General features: G+C 48.7%; 1 long non-coding RNA gene across 1 annotated transcript in view; it reads right to left on the bottom strand.

The window, feature by feature from the left end:
• LOC148756623 (uncharacterized) overlaps window positions 1-12,117 on the bottom strand; it is a 47,143-nt gene that overhangs the window by 22,878 nt on the left and 12,148 nt on the right. The gene's annotated exons all lie outside the window — the stretch shown is intronic.

The following is a 12,117-nucleotide window of genomic DNA, read 5'->3' as shown; positions in this document are numbered from 1 at the left end:
TAGGGACTTTAAAATCTAAGCCTTCTCTCAGATCCCATTGTAAGTCAATAGAATTGCATTTTGATTTTCAATGGAACAAAAATTCCTTCCATCCAGAAACAAAATACAATCCTTATTTTATATATATAGGTAACAGATTTCTGAAGCCAACTTTTTCTCCTGTAACCCACCTGCCCAGCTTCAGCTTCCCAAACCCATCATACTGCCTCACCCTCCCTGCAAGTCAATTAGTCATTCCTGTAGGTGACAACCTGCCCTGAAGTGACTTCAGAGTCTTGACAGAATCCCATGCCTGGAAAATGCCTTTAGGACATTTGTACAGGAGACAGAATGTCTCTGGGTCCCTAAAGCAGGTAAAGTTTCAAAGCCACTGACCACCAAGAGAAGACACCTTCTCTTAAATCTGTACTAAGATCCAAAGACGTCCGGAAAGCAGGTTTGACTGGGAGGGAGGAGGAGATGGGGTCTACAGGCCCCAAAGCCTAGAGAAAGGAGAAGAATGGGATTCGGGAGAGATGGGGGAAAAGACTCATTCAGGTAAGGCACCTGAGCTTCATTTTCCATTGAGACAAATGACGCATTAGGCCTCTACCTAATCTTGTTATACATTTGCATTTTTCCTTCATTTCTATTATTTTAAGCCCATGATGAAATGGTGATTGTATAGAGAACAAACTGTCAAGTAACCAGTAGAAACTTGATTTCTGGTTTTGGTTGATAAATGCTGCTTGAGCACACCTCTCCTTCTCGGAAACACCTGATTCCTCCAGGCACTGAAATGGCCCTGGACTCCCTGAAATTAACTGACAGGTTAAATTGTCATATAGTTTCATAATGCATAAAAGTGAGGCTGAAATAAGAGAGGCAGTGATTTTGTTTTCAGTGACAAGCCTAAATCTTTCTAAACATATTTTGACCCCAAACCAAGATAAATAAGCTCCGGACCATTCTGGCTCGGGCAGGGTTTAGGTCGGGGTGGATGGAGCTTCCCAGTTCACAATCAGGAGATTAGTATTAGAATCCCTGAGAGGTTACCCATGGGCATGGCTTCGTTATCTGCAGACCTATGCAACACTCGGCACTATTATTCATAAGACAGTTTCCTCGTATGGTTACGTTATTTACGTGCATTATTTTATTGCCTCTACTACACTGTGAGCCCTTTGAAAGCGTCCGTCATGGTATGTAGTGTAAAAACATGGCCGTTGGGAGCCTGAAGTCTTAGGTGTGGAATCTGGCTGTCTATGGTGTGGGGAAAGTAATTCAAGCCCTTTGAATTTCTGTTTCTTCCTCTACTAAATAGGATAATAGTTTCTCCCTTGCAGGTTTGTGGTGAGGATCACATTTAAGTAAAAGGCATACAGTAGATCCTTAACGAATCAGATCCATTATTATTCTTGTGAGAAACAGGATAAATAGGGACTTGAGAGGCACTTGACTGATTTGGGAGAACATAGTGTTTAAGTGTTTGAACTTGATGTTATTTATAGCAACTGCCACTGAAATCATTTATATTGAGTATTGAGCCACGTCCTAACAAGTTCCCAGGTAATGTTGATGCGGCCGGGCCCACACCGAGAACTCCCACCCTACAGTAGCTGCCCACTGGCCTTGTGCCACTTCAAGTGGGTCTACCTGGGCTCAGCAGGCCCTCCCCACGGGTGCTCCCCCTTGGCTGCCCCAGAAACGCTTCCTCTGGCTTCATTGGAGATACCACCTGGCTATTTTTTTCATTATCCAGATGGGAGGTGTTTGCATTTCCCCTGTGAAGAGGAACCAGGTAGAGATTTGGTTGCTCAGACCCCCCCACAGTTCCGAGCCTGGCGTGTGCATCTGTGACTGGTGGAGGAAAAACGCAGATGGCACAGCTGGTCCATCTCCAACCCAGGCAGGACCACACGCTACCGGACACCTGCGTCTGTGCAGAAACCAACTTCAGTCACCCACAGGAGCCCTGGGGAGGGCCGGGCTGAGTCCTACAGAGTGGCAGCTGTCCCCTTTCCTATCAGAAGGTTACTTCCTCCCGCCTCCTTTCCTTGGGATGGATTCAGAAAACAGGGTGAATATGAGAAGAGAGCAAAGGATTCTGCTGAGAAAAAGGGAGGGCTGGAAAATCTGGCTTCTAGGAAGGCAGTTTTTTCCTTGGTGAAAACAGAACTAACAACACCTTGTCCCCACAGCCCCTCGATTGTCCCTAAGCCAGGAAAGCAACCAACACCTTTAGCGGCTTGGAGAAAAGGTAGCAAAGAAGAAAAGAGACTGCTCTCAGAAATGGCATGAAATCTACCATTTTCAACAGGGAAAACACCTAGGCTTGAAGCTAGGGCCTTTTTCCCTTGAAAGAGGAAAACAACTAGGCTTGTGGTCTTGATTTGTATGCTCTAGGAACCGCCTAGTGATACCCAGGATGGCCACGCTGGGTCAGACTCACACAGGACTCCAAGTCCCTAAATTGCTCATTTCTAGAACTAGCTAGTATTGGCTTGCCTAACCCTTTCTCTGCCTGTTTGTTTTTCTTGTACCATTTATAAGGATAATGAGTTGTAATGATAAGGACTTCTTTAAATTATTTCTTAAAATTCAAGATCTCTGGGTTTCTATCCCACAGGTTAATTATGGGAGCTGTTCGTGTACTCATTCAACAAACATTTAACTGCACTTTGGGCCAGGGGTTGGGGTTGCAGAGCCAAGCAAGACCCGATGCCAACACTCACAGTCTGATGAGACATATGGAGCATTTTACTGGTGAGAAAGTGCTAAGGAGGGCCTGTGCTGGGTGTTGGGCCCATCAGGGAGGATGAACTCTGGGGAATGGGGAGTGGGGGCGGGGAGGGTATGAGGGGAAGCTGCAGGACAGAACGGACATGTGAGCTGTCTGACAGGAGCATCTACCTACGCCCCTGTGAGGCCTCCTCTAGTTTTCTATCTTTTCCCCACAGACTGGAGTGTCTGCCCTTAGCAAAAGCTCCAAATGCACTTAAAACCTGGCCTCCCCAGTTCTTTTTTCATTCTCGAGTTTCCTTCTGCACTGGCTTAGCTGACTTTTCCAAAAGGACACACAGCTGGTATATTTTGTGTGTTCCTGTCACTTGATCACCCTCTAGGGACAGGTGAGCTCTTTAGAAATAAGAAAGATTCTCCAGAATTTGGATGTTTTACAGGAACTCTATCTGGGCAAGGGGCCAGATCCCATAAACCCTTTCCAAAATTCAAGTTTAGTTTGCACAATAACCATGGTTACTTGTGATTTTTTTAAAATCACAAGTGGAAAAAAAAAACAAAAACAAAAAAACAAGTAAACAGACAACCCCCCAAACCACACACACAGATTGTTCAAGCCCACTCCCAGAAATTGATTCCTTAGACCCATGATGGGGCCGTGGAATTTTCCACAAGCATCCCATGTGTTTCTGAAGCAACTGGACCATAACCCCCTTCTGCTGTGGAAGGCTCTTAGCACCTATTTGGAGGACTGCCTGGGCTGGTGATGAGTAGGGAGATTCATCCTGAAAATAATGCTCTGAGGGGCTTGAAAGATCCAGCCAAAGTCCCTGGCTTACGTTGTTACCTGGGGCATGGTCCAGAGCCGGGGAAAGTGTTCATTGCTGGCCCCTCTGGAGAAGGGTCCACAGGCAACATCACTGATCGATTAGCAAGCATTGCTGGTCAGGGTTGGGGTTCCAACCCTTCCAATGAAGCCAGGGTTGGGGTTCTACTTTAGCAGGGGATAATAATATGCTGTTGACAGCATTATAATTCCCAAAGGGCTTCATCAACATGATCTCATTTGACCATCACACCCACCTGTGATGGAAACAGGTTTGCTTCATGTAACCATGGCAGCACCAAAAGATGGCTGGGTGGAGTTTCAGCATCACTCTAGTTCCTAGTCCCCTAACTCACCCCCAACAAGCCTGTAATCTAAGTAAAATGGTGTATGTGTGCTTGTAGACAATTTCCCAGCACTCCCACCTGTTTCCTTAAGCCCCCCAAGTGTCTCCTATAAAAACTTCTGGAGTCTCACTGATTTATAACCATTTTGCAGAAAAGTAAACTCAGACTCAGCCTTGCCCAAAGTTGCATAGCTAGAAAAGAATAGAGCCGGGAACAGGGCAGATTCCCAGGGAAGGCCAATTCCTATTCCATGCTGCCTCCTTGGGAAAAGGAAGGTCAGAAAACCCAAACGGGGAGAGCCTGGCAGCAGCCCCAACCTCAGGCAGGCAACGTGAGCAAACAGGCCAGTCTATCCTGGTGACCCGAGGGACGCATCTCCAAGGAGAAGTCAGCAGGGTTATCAACCTCGAGGGGAGTCAGGTGCCGGCTCTCTTAGCACTGGCACAAGTCTGCCGCTGGCACTTCTGCCTCCCAACACCCGCAAGACTGCTCCATGGCACTGGACCAGTGCAGACCCTCAAGAAAGAAGGCCTCCCATACTCAGTCTGTCTGGGCAGCCCCTTTACGATGCCCATCCCATCCTCTGGGCCTTGCAGTGAGTCCCTGGGTCAGTCAGAAATTCCGGGCATCTAGAGGTGGACACTCTGGGCATCTAATTATAGTGATGATGATTGTGAGCCACGCTGGGGATTCCCAAATTTGGGGGTCCTTGGGAACTTTCGGCAAAGGAAAAAGTCCAATGAATCACACCCATATATTCCTGAGACAGACCCGCCCGAGAGAAATTGAAGTTCTTGTATGTTAGGCTCTTTCATGACAATTATATATTAAATAAATTCATTCATGCTTTTCTCATGTTTATTTTAGTGACAGTTATGTAGTTTCAAGTCTGCAGCAGAAAATGTATCTTAAAAAGCTACCTTGGTTTGGGTGACCTGTAGTGTGAGGTGGCTGTGGCCCACCTGATGGACCCAAGAGAACAGGGGGACATCTGGGAACCACCATCCTAGACTCTGCTCGGCCGGGCACTGACATCTGGGATTCCTGGTGGCCAGGCTGCTCTGAGCTGCCCCAGGGCCCCCATCTGTCCTTCCCCTGCACAAGCTGAGCTGCAGCTTTGCTCCCTCCATTCTCCCTCCCTCAGGCTCTGCTCTGCACCACCCCCTGCTGGAAGCCCTGAGGATGGGGAGGCTCTGCCCCCAACCTGGGACACAGGCCAGTGTCCCTCATTTCTAAGTTGGCTGGAGCTTCCTCCCTTGTCAGAGCCACTGGTGAGCCACCAACAGGGTCCTGGGAGCAGAGGGCAGGGAAGCTAAGCAAGGGGGCTCTCTCTTGCTGTTGGGTCCTGCGGGTTTCTGGATAGAACAGCCCAGCGTGACAGCCAGCCCAGAGTGGGGCTCTGCAGTGGGGAAGTGGGCAGTACTGAGAAGTGCACAGAGCATACACAGGCCTTGGTGTTAGCACTTAGAGTAAATATTTGCCCTGCCTTTTACTAGCTGTGTGACTTTGGGCCAGTGATAACCTCTCTGAGCTGAATCTTAGCACCGGTATGTTGGGAATTACGTGTGAATGGGTTAAATGACAGACACTACTTCTTCCCCCACAGCGCAGATGCTCTACAGCATCTCATCTCCAGGGCTCAGCCAGGGCAGGCCAGATGTCAAGACCAAACAGCCTGCCCCGCAAGCTGGGTGCATCCTCTGGGAAGCCTACCGCTGCCAGCTCCTTCTACAAATATGCAAATCAGAGCCAATCCCCTGAGTGCTGAGCCCCTACCCTACTGTGTCTGAGGTCAGGGGTCAAGGGGGAAAGCAAGTGGCCTTTGTGTCTGGACTTTTCCCCCCAATTGAGCTCTGATGTCACCTCCAACCCTGCAGTTCCCTGTCAGAGGCTGAGATGGGCTCCGCCCTAAGGGCCCATCTCATTTTCTCTCCCCCCTCTGCTCCTCTGCCCCAGGGTCCCCAAGCTCCTGTCAGAGGCCCAGGGAGGGACAACCCAGTTGAGCCCTGCGGCTTCGGGGGCCTAGTTGGCAGGATTGCATCTGGAATTCTGTGTCTCCCAAGGAAGAGGCAGCTCTGCTTCTCTTGGTATCCCACGAGGATGGCAGCAGCATTTTGGAGTCTGACCCCGAATGGGGTCCTCAGTCAGATCCTAGAGGCTTCTTCCAGCCAGCTGCGCCTGGTCCCATGAAATGTAAACGTTGATGGGTTTACCCTCCTGGAAATAGACGTTGGGTTTGGCTCTGGCCTGGACTCTAGTCTAAGTCTTAAACACTGTCCACAAGACAGACTTGGATGAGCCTCTTGCTGGGCCTGTGGTTTCCCTAGTACTTTCCAGAACTTGCTTCCCAATAATCAACTTGTTAGCTGCAGCGTGGCCTCCTCCGGAGCTGGAGGCTGGGCTGTTGGTCACTGTGGCCACTAGGTGGCAGTGTAAGCACTTTCCTACCTGCACCCTCCTGCTGGGGCGTGATCTTCAGCCCGGTGTGCCCCAGAATCACCCAAAGGGCTTGTTCAAACACTTTTGCCCTGCCTCTTACTAGCTGTGCGACTTTTGAGCAGGTTACTCCTCTTTCTGAGCTGATTTTCTGATTCAGCAGGACTGAGGTGGGGCTGAGAATTTGCATTTCTAACAAGTTCCTAGGTGATACGGCTGCTGCTGGTCAGGGAACAGTGTCAGGGGCGAAGAGCCCTTCCCAGACTCCTGGGAGCCCAGGGACCTGGGATCAAACTCTCTGATTCCACAGGAAGCAGGTGGAGGTGGCCAAGGCTCTCCTTCCTGGAAGGCTCCTCTGCGGGCACTCCCACTCCGAACGTCCTTTGTCACTGAATCCCTAGGGCATCTCTCTCCACCAAAGCCCTCAGTGGCCAAACAATTAACCTTTCTCCAAGCACAGGAGCTCAATAGAGGGGAGGTGTTATTGGAGCGAGAACAGAATTGGAGGGAAGTAACTAGAGAAGGTCAGAGAGGAAGGAGACCAGCGAGGAGTGAGCCCCACACATGCGCAGTGTCCCAGGATAACCACCACCCATGCTGGGGGACGGGGATGGGGAGACAGCGGCCTCACCAGCTAAAAAGAGTCCTGGAGGCCAGGCCCTGGAGATCCCTCCAGGACTTCTTCCTGGCACCCTTCCCTGGTTCTTTGGGTCTTGTTGAGTTCTGGCCAGTGGACTGTGGGTGGAATGATGCCATTCCTATCTGGCCCACAAAGGGCATCCTCCCTCTCTCAGCTTGTGGGCCACTTGGATGTCATAGCCCTGGGCTGCCTTGGGGGTGATGTCGCCCTGGCAGGCGAAAGGACTGCATGGAACAGAAAACCCCTCCCAGGCCCATTAGACGTGACATGAGAGAAGAATGAACCACTGAATTAAGCCACTGCGATTTTAGGATCTACCTGTTACAGCATCTAGTTTTCCCTTCACCAGTGATTCAGACACCTGCCCTGATGGAAATGAGACAGAGGAGATGCCGCCACAACATACAACCTTGCTGACTGTCCATGAGCTCAGTCAGAACAGCACATTGAACATCTCCTGCTCTAGGACAATAACAGTCACCACCTACTAAGTGTGGTCACGTGCCAGACACTGCTGTGCCTTCATTAGTTCATTTAGTCTTCACGACAGTGTGAAAGTTAGTACTGCTACAATGCCCCCTTGAAGACGCAGATCGGAGCTGGGCAGTTGGGATGCTGTTAAGGATTGTGTCCAGGTCACCCAGTGATAGCCTCTGGCAAGAGGACGAGGCACGATTTGAATCCAGGCTTTCTGTCTGTAGCCTGCACACTCTAAACTACACCATGCGCCCCCGGAAGACGCAAGGCCAAGCCCTCGGCTGGGAGGACCTTAAGCTGAGTTGGGAAGACATAGTGTACACTTCCGAGTATGGATTTGGAATTGGGGAGAAAATTTTTTCTGACTCTACAGTTGCTTGCTAATTGCAGATATGATGACCCCACAGGTGGAGGAGGAAGGAGGAGGAAAGGAAGATGGGATTAATGCAACAAGGACAGATTCCTAGTAACCTTAGGAGTTTGATGAAATAATGTGTCCGTTTGGGGAACTTTGTATGAAGCAATAGATTCCCAAGCTTCCCTTCCCACTCTCTGCGCCATCCTGCATCCTTCTCTTTAGCCTCATTGTTTCAGATCTGTCCCAAGAGTTGGACACAAGAGAAGTCTCATTCGCTGTTCTATCTCCAGCATCTACACAGTGCTAGGCACATAGTAGGTGCTCAATAAATATTTGTGAAATGAATAGGGAGAAATACAGGTGATTGGAACGTAGCAGCAAAAGTCTGTCCACTCAGAGTCTCAAATAATTGAATCTTAGGGTAGTGGAACTCTCAAGAGGCCATCTGGTCCGTGCCTGGCTTCTACTGAGGACGGCCTGCCAATCATCCCCTCTCCTTTCCTTACAGGCTTAATGAATGGCAGGGCTGATTGAGGTCTTTAGAGTCCATGCAGCCCTGAGGGTCTCACATTTGGCCGTGAACAGTATTCTGGTTTGTGGGATACTGATGCCTGGACCCATTCCTAAAGATTCTGATTTAATTGGTCTGGGCCGCCACCTGGGAATCAGAATTTTGAGCAGCTCCCCAGGTGATTCTAATGTGCAGCCAACATTTAGAACTAGGGGTCTAATCCAACTCCCTCACTTATAGACTGACCCTCAAAGACGGGAGGGGCTGCCCAGGATTATCCCCGCAGGCTGAGTCCCAACATAGTGGGTGCACCTCTCTCCTCCAAAAGCATCAGCCACATTTCTTCTGCAAATGCATCTTAGGATTTCCTGGCTCTTGTGGCAGAATGTTCTTCCTCAGGTCACACCTTTGAAGCCTTTGCTCCATCTGCCCAGAGTGGATTGAGTTTGAATCCAGCCCAGAATGTTCTGCAGCTTTACTCAAGTCCTCCTTCCTGCACTGAGCGGTCCTCCCTTTATAACCATGTGTATCACTTTCTTCAGCTTCTTGGGAAAGCCTCCAGTGCAACACCCCACCTCACCGGCCCTGGGCCTCTCTTTGCTCTCCCTCTTTCTTGCCCCGTTTGTTTCTGGCCTTCCTTCCTGCACCTCAGCTGCCTTTCATCCACTTAATCTTTTCCTGGCCATAGTCCTTCCCCGATCATCTCTCTCTCACTGAGCTGTCCCCAGCAAGACCTGGAAGAAAGTGTGTTTTGTCTCCTTTTTCATTTCTCCTCATTGGTGACTCCATCTAGCTCTGCAAAGGAAAGGCTGGCCCCCAAGGCCTACTCTGTCTCCATCACAGCTGGCAAACAGCTAACTTAAATCATGGCCTTGGAACACACAAATCTGATCTCATTTATTTACGAAAAACACCACCAGCAGCCAAAAAAAAAAAAAAAAAAAATCTACTGATAAAGGCTATGGTGAAAGATGATCCAGAGCAGATAAACTGTTCCTTCAGCAGCAGCACAGTAAATAAACCCCCTCCTGGGGAGCCTAGCTCAGAATATTTTGGGCATTCTGGAGAATTTTAACTCTCATTAGCCCCCAACTAAAAATGGACCCACTGGAATTTTTATATGCAGCTATTAAGCATCTATTAAGCATCGAGTAGCACTTTCAGTGCGTTGTTACACTCTTACTAATTATGTCTCCCAAGCCCTCACAAGCAGAGGAGGCTGTTTTGTCCCTGTCTTCCAGGGGTGGAATCACTCTTGCTCTCATCCCTGACAATTTCTCCACCTTGCAGCTGTGCCCTGGGCTTTCCAGAACACCCTCTGCTACCTTTCAGAACTTTGCTAATCGTTTCTATTTCAAGCATGTGACAACCATGAAAGCCACCAACCAGTCTCCTCTATGGAAGGAGCTCAAACACCGTACATAGGGACACCAGATAGCGTATGGAAAGCTCTGAGCATAAGGGCTCTGAGCCCTAGCGGGGCTCTGCACACACGTGATTATTTGCCAGTTGCTTCCTCATGCATGCCTTTATTTAATCCTTCCAGAACTCTGTGAGGTGGGTGTTACTGGACCAATTTGCAGAAGAGGAAATGGACGCAGAGTTACCTGGCTCAGCGAAGTCGACACAGTGTTCTTTGCACAGACTGGACCTTGAAACAATCCTGGGTGACGATGGTCCTCATCTTCCTGAAAGCAGGGGGCTTAGAGCCTGCACAAAGGAATACTGCCAAAGGCAGAATCATTGCCAAGGAGAGAGGGAGGAGAAAGGAGTGTAGGAAAATCATCTAGTCCAGAGGGAGCAAACCAGACACTGCTTATCAAACATGGCCCATGGATATGTGTCTTAATTGGCTTGCCCACTGTTTCATGATGGAATTTGTTGCCAGTATTTGAAAACCCACATTTCGCCAAAAGATCCAGACTTCCACGTTTGTCTTGAAAAACGAGATCTGAGAACACTAGCTACTTGGCCAACTGTTAGTTGAAGCTGACCAGGGCTACCCTCTCTAAAGGGGCCTGCCCTCTACAGTTTGTCACAGTCCCCACTTGGCCAATGTCACTCATTTCTGTTATTTGCCTGACCCCTGTTGACAACTGAGTTTATGGCTCCTGATCTATTCCCACCTATCTTCTTCGTATAAGAAAAGCAAGACCCAGAGAAGTGAAGAGATCAAAGTCAAAGGCAAATGGGGTGACCTTAAGAAAACCACTTAGCTTCCCTATGCTGCAATTTCCTCACCTATAAAGTGGGAATATTGACAGCACCTGTCTTAGTCTGCTCGGGCTGCCATAACAAGATACCACAGGCTGGGTGGCTTAAACAACAGATATTTATTTTCTTAGTTATGGAGGCTACAAGTCCTTGATGAAGGTGCCGGCAAATCTGGTTTCTGGTGAGAGTTCTCTTTGTGACTTGTAGATGGCTGTTTTCTTGCTGTGTCCTCCCAGGGCCTTTCCTTGGTGCATGTGCTGGGAGAGGGCGACAGACGCTCTAGTGTCTCTTCTTATAAGGACACTAATCGTATCATATCAGGTCCCCACCCATATGACCTCATTTAACCTTACTTATTTCCTTAGAGGTCCCATTTCCAAATACAGCCACACGGGCTTGGGACTTCAACATACAAATTTTAGGGGAACACAATTCAGTCCATAACAGTTCCCATTTCCTAGGGATGTGAGGATGGGATGAGTAAACGCAGGAAGAACATTCAAAACAGTGTCTGGCATGTAGTATGTTCTCAGTATCGTTGATCCTTGAAACACTCAGAGGTTAGGTGAACTGAACCCCCTTCCTGGTGCCGTTGAAAATCTGCAAGTAACTTTCGACTTCCCCCAAACTTAACTACTAATAGCCTACTGTTTATTAGAAGCCTTACCAATAACATAAGTAATCAATTGGCACGTATTTTGTATGTTATATGTATTATATACTATATTCTTACCATAAAGTAAGCTAGAAAAAAGAAAGTGTTATTAAAATCATAAGAAAATACATTTATAGTATTTATTGAAAAAAAAATTTGCATAGAAGTGGACCTGTGCAGTTCAAACCCATGTTGTTCAAGAGACAACTGTAAATGCTAGCAATAATATGTGATGATAATATTGAGGGTTTGGCTTCCTCTTTAGTGTTTTGTATCGCTTCTTTGGCCAAAAGATACGTTTGTTACGTGCACTCACCCTGCTCCCGGAACAGCTGTTGTCTTTCATAGGGCAGAGGAAAGTGACACAATTAAGAAAGGAAGACGTGTCAGCACATTTCTAATGCTGACCCCTATCCTCAAATCAGATATTCAGTGAGCTTCTAAGGGGACTGTCCACAAGAGACCCCTGGGTCTTACTCAGGGCAAGTCAAGCCACCTCCCCACACAGCCCTGGGCTCACACTCTATTCAGCTCACCTAGGAAGTCAGTCAGCCTCTGATGGTGCTTACGCCCATGTCTTCTTTTCCCTCTTGTGGTGTCCTTGTTACATCTTATCTGTCTTTCCCTTTCATCTCCGTGTGTGTGAAATTCCCCTGGAGGGCACTGGGGCCTGTGCCCTGGCCCTGAAGATCAAAGCACACTCGTCTGTCTCTCTGTTTGCCCCTACTCCACTTTCTGCTCTGCTCTCTGCCCAAGACACTGCCCTTGGTGGACTGGGCTTCCATCTCTTGTCCTCACCCAGCTCCTTCAGGCCCAGGGCCTGTAATGGCTTCCGGGTCCCTGGTCCTGGGTCCCTCGCTACTCTCAATGGTTCCCTTCACCCTGCCAATGCCTCTGTCAACAGGCCCTCCAAAAATATAGTTCGCTTAAAC

Source organism: Rhinolophus sinicus, chromosome 11, assembly GCF_057876585.1.
Source record: "Rhinolophus sinicus isolate RSI-liver-muscle chromosome 11, RSI-T2T, whole genome shotgun sequence".
NCBI lineage: Eukaryota > Metazoa > Chordata > Mammalia > Chiroptera > Rhinolophidae > Rhinolophus > Rhinolophus sinicus.
Note: the sequence above shows the minus strand (reverse complement) of the source record. Positions and strands in the feature narration are given on the sequence as shown.